A 14,254-nucleotide genomic window follows, 5' to 3' on the forward strand; every position below is an offset into this window, starting at 1 on the left:
TGAAATGAAATGAAAATGAATTTGGGGCCTAGAAGCCTTTATTATTGTCACATATACATTACAGTGCAGTAGAATTATTTTTCTTTGCATATCCCGACTGAGGAGGTTGGGGTCAGAGCGCAGGGGCAGCTACGATACAGCTCCCCTAGAGCAGGGAGGGTTAAGCGCCACAGTGGCAGCTTGGCAGTGCTGGAGCTTGATCCTTGTGCTATTACATATGGGTCACTGTTTAGCTTAAGAAAGCAACAATCTTGAACAAAGAAATAATGGTCTTTTAAGAGCTTGGTGAAAAGGTAGATCTTCAGTCTTTTGTATTAATACAGCCAGTGACTCATCTGCTTGGACAGCCAGGGGAAATTCATTTCACCACCAAGGTCGCAGAATAGAGAAGAGTCTTCTTTTGTGCCTTGAGGGTCAATTTTGATCTGTGCTAGAAGCTGAAACATAACATGATGCACAGTTGGGGACTGACGTGTGCTTCTGGTAGGAGGGGATTTTGCATTTTTTTGGTTTTGTAGGGAAGCTTGAATGTTTTAAATCTTGTGCAATGCTTCTAAATCTGATGCAAATCTAACATTAAGCTAGTGGAAGGAACAGAGCAAATGAGATGGGGTGAGACTCCAGGAAGTTGGAAAATGCAGCTGGATTCTATTCTGGGTCAGTTTCAAGGGTCGGATGGTACACAGGTGAACAGGTTCTGTTAGTTCACATCCTGAGATGTTGAGGATTGGATCCTCCTGAAGATGTAAAGAAGAAATCTGAATCACTATGTTCACTTAGCATTCTAAAGAAGCATCTTCGGTTGTCCAGGAACAACAAGGCGGTGTTGGTCAGATGGTGTGATCTGAAGCAGATCACAAGATTTTGACATGGGGATGCCACATTAAAGGGCTCTTTTTGTGGGAACTGGATTGGTCTTATCTCTAATTCTCCAAATCCATTCACTCTGTATAGGAAAACTAAAATGGAAAAATGACTTCATGTTTGTGATGCAACTTTGAAAACATGTTTACACATTTAACCTGCAGCAGCTTGGCCCACTCAGTCTCAGTGAAGTATTCAGAGGCACATGGAGCTCTGTTTGGGCAGAGGATTTAATGAAAACCATAAAAATTGTTTTCTACTGATACTGAAAATTGACAGAAATTCAGGCTAAATCTTTGAAGTTTTAAACTGATTTTCCACTGATTTGCTCACCATAGAATTATTACTGCAACACAAACTAATAGAGGCCTGTTGGGGAAGGAATCACACCGCGTCATGAACATATAAACATTTTCATTGGACATGGAGCAGTGGAACGGACCGTTAATGACAGGGTTGCCAGGGTGACCGTTTTTACACCAAACAGCTAAATCACATATACTCACTGGACGCCATGTTTTATAGCTATATTTCTATAGAACAAAGGAAATTTGTAAGTGCAGACAGTGTGTCTATGATGTACAGAAGTAACTGTGAGACACTGAAAGCAAAAAAAAACGAAACATGAATAAGAATATCAGAAAGAAATAACAAAAAAAGTGACAATTTCAAAAGTAACACTCAAAAGCAAACATCTCTAATGTTGTTTACGAGATGTTGATAGCTCCAAAGCAATGATATTCAGTAATCTAGTTAAAAAAAAAAAAAAAACATGGAGATTTTCGCCGAGTAACGTTTTATATTTGCTGCTGTGAAATCGGCTAAAATGACATTTTTCTGCGGTGAATACGATGCCAGTTCATATAATTTATTTATGAAGAAAAGCCCAGGAGTCGACACCGCAGCCTGTCTTACAAGAATAAGATTGGTGACAGCAGGGTGAAGATAGCAGGGCATTTGTACAGAACAATTTGGGTTGTAAGATTGCACATGTTGATAGAGAAAAAGGCATAATGGAGTTCATACATCAGGAATGTGTGTGCATTACAGTGACCTTGTCTACCCTGTAAAGGCTGAAAAAAAAGAAAATTGACCTCATTTTTTGGGCTAGTTTGAGGTAGTTTCACGCCTGAAACCTGGCAACCCTGGTTAAACTTCTTCTGTAGCTGGTGATGGAAAACGCACCTGCTGCGTGAAAATCAGTTGAAATTTCTCAAGATTATGCCGTATATTGGATGTTGTGTCAGCTGTTTATTATGGAGTTAATTAAAAGGATAGTAGCATAAATCAATTGTGATAGCATTTCAATACAAACTTCAAATTTTGTTATGTTTTTCGATGTTTTGTTAATGTCATCCTGGCTTACCAAAATCCATGTTCACAAGCAGCTGCTGGTTGGGTGTTCAACCGTAAACACATCCAATCCATCGAAGTTGATTTGTTGAGTATTTAGTAAAACATTCGAATTTGTTTACTGGTGTGATTTTTGATTATTTTATTTTTTTCAATGGCTGCTGGTGATGTGAAGAACCATAAATGTGTGTAGAGCCAAATTGTAGGAGTTTGTGGTGAATTTCTGGAGAACAAATAGTTATATCTCCAAAATGTTTGTGTGTGTGTGTGTTGCATATGAGCTCCAATCACTGAATCCAACCTGTCGTGAGAAACTATCGAGACCTAGCATGAAAATCCTGTCTGGTTTAGTGCTAGGTTTAGTGCTACTAAACACATTTTATCCCCTTGCTGAATTTGAGCTAGGGGATAAAATGTATTTAGTAGCTCAAAGAATATGAATATGACGCACCAGAACTTCAAGAAGCTAAGTCTTTTGGATTGTCTGTCTCATCACTCATATCCATGGCTCAATTTTTAACTCTGAAGCAGCAGAATCACTTGCATTGATCCTGCGTGGACACACTGCTGGGTTTATTGTTTTCTCTTCTTTAAACCGAGACCATTTGTTGCTAATGTCCTTTGAAAAGAGCCAGGAGCTATTGAAGAGATCCAGATCCTTGTAAAGTATCGTCATGTGTCAAAGTCATTGTAGATTTGAATGACCGTGGTTTTTTAGCATCAATCGATCGTAGCGTTGCCAGATTGCATCCAACAGCTGGCAAGCCAGAAGCTGTCTGAATGTTGGCCGCAACACAAGGCTTCTCATAACAACTAGCTAGCCATCTCGGGTGATGGGTCACAGCTGTCTAGCTAACCACACACACACACACACACACTAGTGTGTATGTACTGACCTACAGATCATTGAGGATCCTTGATCCTTAAAAAGTGTTTTATTTAACAGATCATATTCTGTCCTATAATATGTTTATCTTTACATAAATATTCAGACTCTTTCCATTATTATTGGTTCCTCTACCTTCTTAGAGTCCGTTCCATTTCTCCATTAGTCGAAGCAAAGATCGTCAGCTGACAGTTGTGAGGCATGAAGCCAACGTATCTGTTCAGGAGTAGAACTTTCCCATCAGGCCTTTCATGGAATTTCCTTTTCAAAACAGTGAAAAGCTAGTGGACAAATCTATTCCTAAGTCCAGAGAAAGAGAAAAAGACAGAGCGAGAGAGAGAAAGAAAGAGAGACAAGGAAATGTTAATCACATTACTAGGATATTTTCCTTTTTTTTTGCTCTCCTCTTTATTTTTGTGTTGCTAAAAGTGTTGTGTTTTTGGTGGACACCTGCTAGTAGTGGTGAAGAAATCAAAGTCGAGGGAGAGAGAGAGAGTGAGTGAGTGAGAGAGACTTGTGTTAACTCTGTGTATTGTTAGAGGCTAAGGAAGAAAATAGGCTGTTTGTTTGCCTTCAGTACGAGACTCCAAGTTTAAAATCTCACATCACACAAATTAGATTAAAATGGAACAGAATTTAGAAGAGCAAAATAAATAAGATAAGTCGTAAAGAAGATATGGCTTGTTTTTGTTCAAGCAAATAACGTGCACATGGGTCTAGATTACTTGAAGGAGACTTTTCATCTTCTTGGCTCCTTTTCATCGCTCCCTCTCTTTCTCGCAACTGAGCAAACTGAATTGTTTTAGTTCGGAATTGAGCCTGGCTCAGACGGCTGAAACTTCACCTTCCTCCGCATTAGCAGAAGGGACTGAGCCAACTGTGGATTGAAGTGAATAACAGATTGCGCTTGCTGCTAACAAAAATTTCTTTGTTGGCATTGTTTGTTTTGGGTTTTTTGTTGATTTTCTTTTTATCTTTTTTAATGTCAGACATTTTAAAAAGCTTATGCTCTTGCTGCTGCTCTTACACTACGTCCAGTAGTGAAGATGGAAGGCTCAGATGGTTCGGCTAATCTGTCTTAAAGTTGCTTACAGCTAAATAGTTTGACACCAACAGCAGCTTCTTATGACTAGATAGATTCCATAGACTAGAGTTGTAGGAATAAATGATCAGTAAGCTAAAAACCTGTAGCATGGCAACAATGTAGCATCATTTAGTTAATGTGAAAATAAATAATAGATTTTATTTAACAGTGATTTTAATATTTTTCACTGTTTTACATTTTCAGTGATTAAAAGAGTTGATTCTTTTGGTGCTGGCAGCATTTCTTCTAGCTAAAACTAGTTTTATCTTGTTGCTATGTTGATGCTAACGTGTAGCCTAAGTGTTGTAGTTTATCTCAACCATTAACATTACAAAGAAAACATAAAAAGTCGCTATCCTACAGTTGTGATAATAAATGTTTTGTTGTAAATTTATGTTTAAATTTATATTATTACTGTTACTGAGAATCAGTCAGGTAATATTGCTCCAATATCTTATATAACTGCTAAGCTTTAAAATGATTGACTTTCTAATTGAAGCAGGGCTAAGATGGCCATCTATAACACACTCTTGCTAACACAATACATGCAAGGCTACATTTTCTTTTCACATAACCTCAGCTTTCTTTTTCAAATAAAGTCTGTCACAATTAATAAATAATGATAAAAACAAGAAGTAAAACATGCTAAAATTCTCACAGATGATAATAATCCTGCCAGAGTTGCTAAGTTACATCCCAAAACACATACTTATGAAATATTCTAAGCAATTTATTCAACCAGAAGTTTGGGCACTTTATACACACAACACAGGCAGGTTCGTTTACGTAGTGGGAAAGGACCGGGGCTTCTAAATGCTGACGTTGGACGAGATTAGATGGCCGACGACACTCTAATGAACAAGATGTCTTACAAATGTCTTTTAATGTAGCTCACATGGTGATTTATATTAAGAAGCTATTTTAAAGCTAAGCTAAAGCTTGCAAAGTTGCGTTATATGTGTTTGACCTCACTCACCATTGACTGGGAAACGGCTTGTATTGAGGCGAGTAAAAAAAATTGAGGTGATACAGCACTTCTGACGTTCATACACTAGCTGCAAGGGTACATAGTGTGTTGTAAGCACATAGTGTGTACCAGATCTTTTGGGATGCAGCTCTGTGTGTGAAAAATAAACAATAATAATAATAATAATAATAATAATAATAAAACAACAACAAAATATCCCTGTAAATGTGTCCTTTTTCCAGGGCTTGTGTGATCTTTAACTTAATGTGATACAGTTTCTGTTGAAAGTTATAGAATTTCGGTTTGTGATCATTTTAACGCTAACTGCTCAATGAACTACACGATTTTCCAACACCCAGGATATCACAAGATCAACCACAACTGGAATATTGTATAATATTCAAAGCATTTCACCTTATTGGTTTCACTAAATGATGGAGAACCAGATGATAAGGGGAAAAAAACACTTCAGCTTTTTATATCTTTTATTTTGGAAAAGTTAGAGGACATGAATTCGGGGTATGGAATGTAACGTTTCTACCAAGCAGGTGTATTGCATTTCAGAAACATAATTCACTCTAAACTTCAGATTCCTCTTTTTCACCACCCACTGTTTCACTTCTTTTCTGCTCAGTTCTGATATCTTTCTGAGTGTAAAAGTGGGTTAAATAAACACAACAGAATGAAAACGAAAGCCGAACACTGTGTTAACTGATTATTTAATTAGAGAGGTTCAAGGTTGGGTGTATGTGGTGGAGAGAGAGAGAGAGAGAGAGAGAGAGAGAGAGAGAGATACAATGAGAGAGAGAGAGAGACGGACAGACAGACAGACAGAGAGAGAGAGCTAGATATAGAGGGATAGAGAGAGAGAGAAATAAAAAGAGAGAGACAGAGAGAGAGACAGACAGAGAAAGAGATAGACAGACAGACAGAGAGAGAGATATATTGAGAGAGAGAGACAGAGAGACATACAGACAGAGAAAGAGATAGACAGACAGAGAGAGAGAGAGATATATTGAGACAGAGAGACATAGAGAGAAACAGACAGACACAAAGAGAGACAGACAGACAGACAGACAGAGAGAGAGCTAGAGATAGAGGGATAGAGAGAGCTATTGAGAGAGAGAGATAGAGAGAGACAGAGACACACACACAGAGACTCAGTTATCAGGTGTGTGAGGAGTGAGATTCCATGTTAAGGTGAGGCAGAAAGTACATTTTTCTGCCAACGTTGGGAAGATGCACTTGGTTCTGTCTCTTTTTTTTTCTTTATTGTTTTTCTTCCTGAATATTATAGTCCTAAAGGTCTGATGACCTGACTTGAACTCTTTCTCTACCACACCTTTAACAGTGAGCTTTACTCACAATCTTTAATAGATTTAATAGCGAGGCTAATCACTGAAATCTTTAGAGGTGCAAAGTGAAAATGTATATACTGTGTATTAGCAATTAAAACCGAATATTAAATATCATAAAACTAATCAAATGTTTTATGTTTTTAACTTTTATCAAAACATTTATGAATCTGGTAACACCACAAAATGATTATTTATTTCAATCACTGGCCAACTTCTTATATTTTTGTATAACAGAGTGAACCGACTAAAGTGAAATAATTAGTTTCTGAAAAAGTTTCTTTTTCCTCATGCCATATCAATGCGTAACTAGGTTTAACAACATAAATAAATTCAAGAAACCAGGAGCCTCAAAAACCAACATCTGCTGCCTCTAGATCATTCATTCATTAGCGGTTTATTCTCTGGGGGTCAGATTCGGAGTCACGACTTAATTTCTTAAATTACATCAATATTTACATGAGTGAACATTCACACATGAGATCCTCTGGGTTTTTTTTGTTTCTTTTCTTTTCTAGATTAGAGGTGTTTGAATAAATAAGAAGAAGATGGTAACTGAACATCAATATGGACTCCACCCTCATTATCTGGCAGCTTATAGAATAGCACCTGATCCAGCACATGCTCTTATTTTCATCAAGCTTTTAATTTGCTATTTTAATCTAATGTTTATTTGTTTATTTTATTTTCTTGCTGTCCGAAGACGCATCTCTGCAATTTTACGGGTAGATGTTGCCGTTTTATTGGAGCTTTATTGCGTGTTATTCACCTCAGACCGGCTTTCAGTACTTGATGCTATAAATGTAGACGCTGCGATAATAAGCATTCATCCAAATAAAGGGTACATTTAATCCTGTGAGCTGATTAAACTTGACTATTATTATGAACGTTACAGCAGTATAAAGTCTCACTTTACATTCAGATATGCCACAATATCTTGATTGTATTTTCTTATAAATAAACATATGATCCAATAAAGTGATTATGTCAGACAGCATTGCTTTGTGCAGTAGATAATAATATGTGTAATGCGTGTGATAATAATGATGCTTATAAAAGGTCAGTGGAGTTAACGATACGAATTCCCAATATTTAACCTCCACAGACTCCTTCCATGGTTTGTTTAATTACATTTACATTTATCATATTTTATTTCTATGGGATTCTGTGAAGACAAACAGGATTAACCAATGAGAATCTTCTTCTTCTTCTTCTTCTTCTCCTTCTCCTTCTCCTTCTCCTTCATGCATTATTTCCCAGTTCTTACCATTAGCCAGTTATCTATCTATCTATCTATCTATCTATCTATCTATCTATCTATCTATCTATCTATCTATCTATCTATCTATCTATCTATCTATCTATCTGTCTGTCTATTTGTCTGTCTGTCTGTCTGTCTGTCTGTCTGTCCATTTGTCTGTCTGTCTGTGTGTCTGTCTGTCTGTCCATTTGTCTATCTGTCTGTCTGTCTATCTGTCTGTCTGTCCATTTGTCTGTCTGTCTATCTATCTATCTGTCTGTCTGTTTGTCTGTCTGTCTATTTGTCTGTCTGTCTGTCTGTCTGTCCATTTGTCTGTCTGTCTGTGTGTCTGTCTGTCTGTCCATTTGTCTGTCTGTCTATCTGTCTGTCTGTCTGTCTGTCTATCTGTCTGTCTGTCCATTTGTCTGTCTGTCTATCTGTCTGTCTGTCTGTCTGTCTGTCTGTCTGTCTGTCTTTTAAACATTTTATTTGATCTGTACGTATTTTACTTCCTCTCCTATTAGTGTTATCAGTATGGTGAGATTAATGAAGGACAGATTATTCCTTTTCTTATTTATTGATCATCTAGTAAACATCACTGCTTCTGCTCATGCCGCGTTCTGACATCAACTCAAAATACATCAGAGAGTCAGACGTCTCACTTTATTATACACAGTGATGGTATAAATGGATCTAATAATGGGTTATGGAAGAAAATCCTTTTTTTTTTCAATAGAAGTGTAGACACAGATGAAACAGCTGAAGGCTCTTTGCAGTTACGCAGTAATCCCACTGAAGATGCTAATTGGGTCAAAACTCTTTGTCCTGGGAAGACAGTGAGTATTTCAAGACAACATCTATAAAACCTTCCTTTTCATGATCCTTGTGGGATTGTTGCTGATGAAATCAGTAGGAAAGTGCAGTAGGGTTTTTACTGCGTTATTATTCTATGAACAGTGTTCTGCAACAACTCGCACCCATTCCACAACTTGTATATCCAAGATGGCACCGGTTAGGTCGGCTGCCGCCAGGACTGCTCCGAACTACAGATCGATTTTTATCCTTTTTTAATTTTTATTTTATTTATATTTATTGTAAATACATTTGAATTTTCCTCTGTAGTTCTATTTTTCCTTCTGCTTCTACTTTACTTCAACAAGGAACATTCGTAAAACACATTTCACTACGTCATACTGTGTGTTAATGTAAGAGAGAGAGAGACAGGCAAAAAAAGACAGACAGAGAGAGACAGACAGGCAGGCAGATAGACTGACAGTGGGACGGAGACAGACAGAGAGAAAGAGACAGACAGACAATGAGAGAGATAGAGAGAGAGAGACAAAAAGACAGCCTGAATTGAAAGGAACGACAGATAGAGAGACAGTGAGAGAGAGACAAAAAGACAGACAGTGAGAGAGAGAGACAGTAAGATAAAGACAGACAGAGACAAATCTAGTTTTTGAGCTGCAGAAGGGAAATCCGTCTTGCTGATGGACACTGAATGAATAATTCATGGAGAAAGAGCTGTGCAAGCTTTCGTTTGAACTTCCCGTCCGGGCGTCCCTCTTTCCCCTCCCTATCCTCCCTCTTGTTCCCACACATTCAGACTGTGAGGCTCATTCAGGGCACCACACGTTCAGTACTGACATGCAAGTTGAATTTTTTTTTTTAGAAGAAAGCACAGTCTAGAATAACAAGTTTCCTTAAGGCACAGCTGCCATCAAGCTGCTATCATCACCAAAGGCAAATTTTTATTTTTTATTTTTTTGCATAGACTTCTTTAAAGATTGTTCCATCTGTCCTACCCTGACGTGTACATTTCTAATACCAGTCTGCATCGGGCTCTTTTCCAACCCTTGGGGCTGATGTTCTTTATACTAACAACAAAATTGGCACAGCCAGCAAAATCAAGGTTTACCGATTTTTAATGGAACGCTTATGTGTCTCCTAGGTAACGTCTGCAAACTTGGAGAACTTGGTGAGCATATGTGTGTCTGTGTGTGTTTGTGTGTGTTAACATGACTGTAATTGTACCATAAACTCTTGCGCAATCTGAAATGTGTAAAATTATTCTGTTGTGCTCTCGAGACAGATTTATTGGAAGCCATTTACAGACAATTCAGTTAAACAAGCAGTAAAAGAACACCATATTCATCGCCATGCTTGGCTTTATGTTCAGTCCCCTTTAAAAGTTCACTCAGCTCTAAGACTCGGCCATCTACACATCAGACAGAATGCATCAAATTGTACTAACCCGCGTCTTCGCTCTGACTCAGCGATCCGTTTTCGCTGCTTTCTTTTTTGTCAGACAGAAGAAGTAACAATTCAACACTTTATCCAGATTCTATTTAAACACCTCTCCATATCCATGTCATTCATTTTACTTGTAGCTTGTCAGCTCAGAAAAGCAGCTCCAGTGTGTGCACTGTATGTGTGTGCATTTTTTGTATTATAAGAGAATTTTCTGGCTGTGTCTGACATGTCCTGATTTCAGAGAGGGAAGCAGAGTGAAGGGTTTTCTGAGCCACGTAATACACTCGTGCTGGAGCTGTGTCTTTAAATGATATTTTAAAATCACATTCTATGTAGTTTTGACATGAATCATGGGCAGCATGAGAAATGTGAAATAGAGACAGACAGACAGACAGACAGACAGACAGATAGATAGATAGATAGATAGATAGATAGATAGATAGATAGATAGATAGATAGATAGATAGATTAGATGGATGGACGGATAGATAGATAAATGGATGGATGGAAAGATTAGATAGATGGTTAGACGGATAGAAAGACTAGACAGACAGACAGACAGACAGACAGACAGACAGATAGATAGATAGATAGATAGATAGATAGATAGATAGATAGATAGATAGATAGATAGCTGGATGGATGGATGGATGGATGGATAGATGGATGGAAAAATTGGATGGATCTATAAAACAGGTATTGAAACTGTTAGTACTGTTATAAACTGTATTCCTATTCCTTAGTCAGGTTTTTGTTGTTGTTGTTTTATTTAGTTTTTTATTTTCTTATACTAAAATGATCGATATTCTATAAGCGTTTAAAGAGGCTTGTTTTTATTGTATAAATGTTTCTGCTTCGGCTGTTTCCCAAACCAATCCTTGGGGAGCCTGGAAACTCCACATTCTTTCTTTCTCCCACCTCTAATGTCTACACCAATCTATTAAAGAAATAATAAATAATCATATAAAAACAGAACAACAAAATACCGGGACCAGTTGTGACGTGAGCTGAGAATAAGTCTTATCTGAGGCCTTGGCATTGCATTGAGAATTACACGGTCCTTTTAAGCTCCTTGGTTTAGTCATGTCAGACAAATCGGATGAGCGTTATGTGAGTTATGACGTACAGCAGTTTTCTGGTGGTGAAATGTGAGACGATGAAAGGACAAGATGAATTTTGGGCTTGTTATTCTTTTCGGTAAAGATTTCAGAAAGATTTCTCAAAACTCTGGGTCATTTTTTCTGCTATGTTTTATATTAAGCTGTTTTAGTCAGATTGGTCTGACTGAATTGATGGAGGTTATTCAGGGTTACACACACACACACACACACACACAGCGCTCAGAAACAGCAGCATGCTTATGTAATCAGTCTGAGCGTGGCTGCTGTAAAACACAGTTCTTACATGCTCTTTCTAGCATCGGTTCAAGACATAGCTTGGCTGGGAATGGAATTCACTAAACCCTTTAATAATGCACTGAGTCTGTGTTGCTGTTCTACTGCATTAGAGTTCTGTAGACTTGCCATGACAGGCACAGGTAGCTGTAATAGCACAGGATATAGTTTAACATAAAAAAAAAATATGTTTATGTCCAGCATTATGCCAAACGGTGTCTTGGCAGTTGAGTAGCCTGCCTTGCAAAGGAGTGTGCATTTTTGTATGTTTTTGTTTCTTTTTTGGTTAATTCAGTTCACTTTTAGAGAATGTAGTAGTGGAACTTCATGGTATGTTACATAAGGTGACTCCTCACGTGGTTACATAAGCTTTCTCCTTGGTCAAGTCGGACGAGGAATTGGACCTCAGCCAAGAAGTTAATGTTGGAGGTGATTGGTGGGTGGGGGGTGTAAGGGGGATAAATTAAAGGGAGGGAAAATGGAGAGAGAGAGAGAGAGAGAAAGAAAACATGAGTCCTCTGTACAAATGTGTTTGCATTCAAACAACGTTTAATGATTAGTTATAAATAGACTACTCTTTAACTTCACTGTAGAGCTCTCAGGTCTCATATAGCAGCTGGAAGGTCTGAGATTTTCACCTTTATCGTAGTTCATAGTACTATTGAATATTACTGAATTCTTATTCAAGCTAGATGGTTTAACTCATCAATCACATGAAATGGTTTTAATTGTAAGTAAAACGGTGCCTGGCTTCAAAAAATCGTTTGTGAACCTCTAGGTCGTGTGTCATTGTTTTTTCTGAACGTCAGCTCCTCCAGTGTAAGTGAGTCTGTACCCACTGTACTGTAGCCTCAGATCTCTGTTCTTGGCTGAATGGAGTGAAACCCGTCGTGCTCGTCTGCTTTTGTAGCTCATCCACCTGGTTGTGCCTTTCTGAGGTGCTTTTCTGCTCACCACGTTTGTAAAGAGGGATTATATAATATAATTTAAAAATCAGTTTGCTATTTTCCTTGAACCTGTCTCATCAACAAGGCGTTTCCATTGACAAAATGCTTTTAGTTTTACTTTGTACAAACTCTCTGTTGCCTGATTGTTGGTGCCAAATGAATATTTCAAAATCTTCCAATCACAAAAATCAGATTTTATCTCCGTTCTGATGTTTTGCATGATTTTATACATAGCACTGCTGCCAAATGATTGGCTAATTGACCCATTTCATGAATGTGTCGGTATATAGAGATGGGCCTGTTTGGGCAATGGTGGCTCAGGTGGTTAAGGCTCTGAGTAGCTGATTAGAAAGCAAAGGGTTCAAGCCCCAGCACTGCCACAGTTGGACCCTGGAGCAAGACACTTAACCCTCCCTGCTTCAGGGATGCTTTATCACAGCTGACCCTAAAAAGCTGGGATATGTGAAGAAAATCATTCAACAAATAAAAGACATCTTCATGGTTGTTGCTGTTGAGCTTACGCATGTTGTTTTCTGTAGCTAGCACATGATTTTGCATTTGCAGAAAGAATAGAATTGAAGCCTTTATTTTGTCACATATACATTACAGAACAGTGAAATTCTTTCTTCACAAATCACAACTTTTGGAGGTTGGGAGAAAATCCCAAAAAAACTTTTGGAGGTTGGGGTCAGAGCATAGGGTCAGCCATGATACAGTGCCCCTGGAACAGAAGCCATGCTCATGGGCTCTACAGTGGTTGCTTGGCGGTTTAGGGCTTGAACTCTGATTCTCTGCTCAACAACCCAGGGCTTGACTTTGTTCTGACTTATAGTCCTGTTAGTTGCCTCTGTCACAGCCACCTCATGTTTCTACTGTTAAATCTAACCCATATGCCAAAGATCAGTTCATCACCACAAACATGTTAGCTGTGTGCTAGAAGCAATAGCAAACACGTGCCTGTTATTGGATGTATGATATATCTGTATCTCTGTGGGTAATATATGAGTATATATTTTATATCTCCAAGGGTCTCTCTGTGGGTACAGAATATCACCAGTATCCCTACGTTCCATTCGAGGTCTGTAGGAGCGCATTTTTTCTCCAGTGGTTATGTAATCCAGAGAGGGAGCACAAAATAAAGTACAGTATCCTGAAGAAATCTAAAGACAATTATTGTCTTTAAAGGCAATCCCAAAATTCTGTACGATGGAAGGCTGAAAAACTGGAACACATGATGGGTAGCATTTGACTTTTACCCAGCTGTTCGTTTCATACCCAACGCTTCCTTATGCCTTTCATTGGCACTCATATTCGTATGCTGGCTATAGAAGAATAATAGAACTAAAGCTTATCCAGAAACGACTAGTTAGAATGCAGACTAAAGTTCAAAATTTTCTCCAATGTCACAAAAGTTTCCGGCATGAGGAAGTTGACTAACATCCATAAACATTGACACAGAAGCAGAACTCAAGTGTGGGTTAAGTGTAGGTCAAGTACGAGTCCTCTGAGCAGCGCCGATGTCTTAGCACCAGCATGTTCACTGAAGCGGCGCTTTTCCAACAACACAATAACATTCTGTGATGACGGAACAACAAATCTTTCTTTGTTTTTGTTCTGAAGGCATTCTTCACATACTCGCCTGCATACATTATGAACATCTGCAGGGTAAAAAGTGACAAAGGTGAGCCACATCCCTGTTTTTCAGGTTTCCATGTCAACTGTAAAATGTTTACTGACTACGTTCCGACTCTTCCGGGACACGTTTGGTAAACAGATGGACGAGTTGTCGTCATGATATGCGTTTTCAAACTGAAACGAGAACATTTGATAATCTAATGCAAAAAAATTAAAGTTAGCTAAGGACATGACGTTATCTTGAGTAAAGGATAAAATGTATACAGTAAGTTTCAT

General features: G+C 38.2%; 1 protein-coding gene across 4 annotated transcripts in view; it reads left to right on the forward strand.

Moving 5' to 3' along the window:
* The window catches only part of LOC132842823 (thyroid hormone receptor beta), a 104,255-nt gene that overhangs the window by 16,036 nt on the left and 73,965 nt on the right, over positions 1 to 14,254 (forward strand). Inside the window, exon 2 of one of the 4 annotated variants that reach the window (XM_060865709.1) lies at positions 9,701 to 9,727. The exons of the other annotated variants lie outside the window; for them this stretch is intronic. The gene's annotated coding sequence lies outside the window, so the exon portion shown is untranslated. The remainder of the gene's footprint in view (positions 1 to 9,700; positions 9,728 to 14,254) is intronic. 4 annotated transcript variants of the gene reach the window in all.

Source organism: Tachysurus vachellii, chromosome 3 (assembly GCF_030014155.1).
Source record: "Tachysurus vachellii isolate PV-2020 chromosome 3, HZAU_Pvac_v1, whole genome shotgun sequence".
In the NCBI taxonomy this organism is placed as follows: Eukaryota; Metazoa; Chordata; class Actinopteri; order Siluriformes; family Bagridae; genus Tachysurus; species Tachysurus vachellii.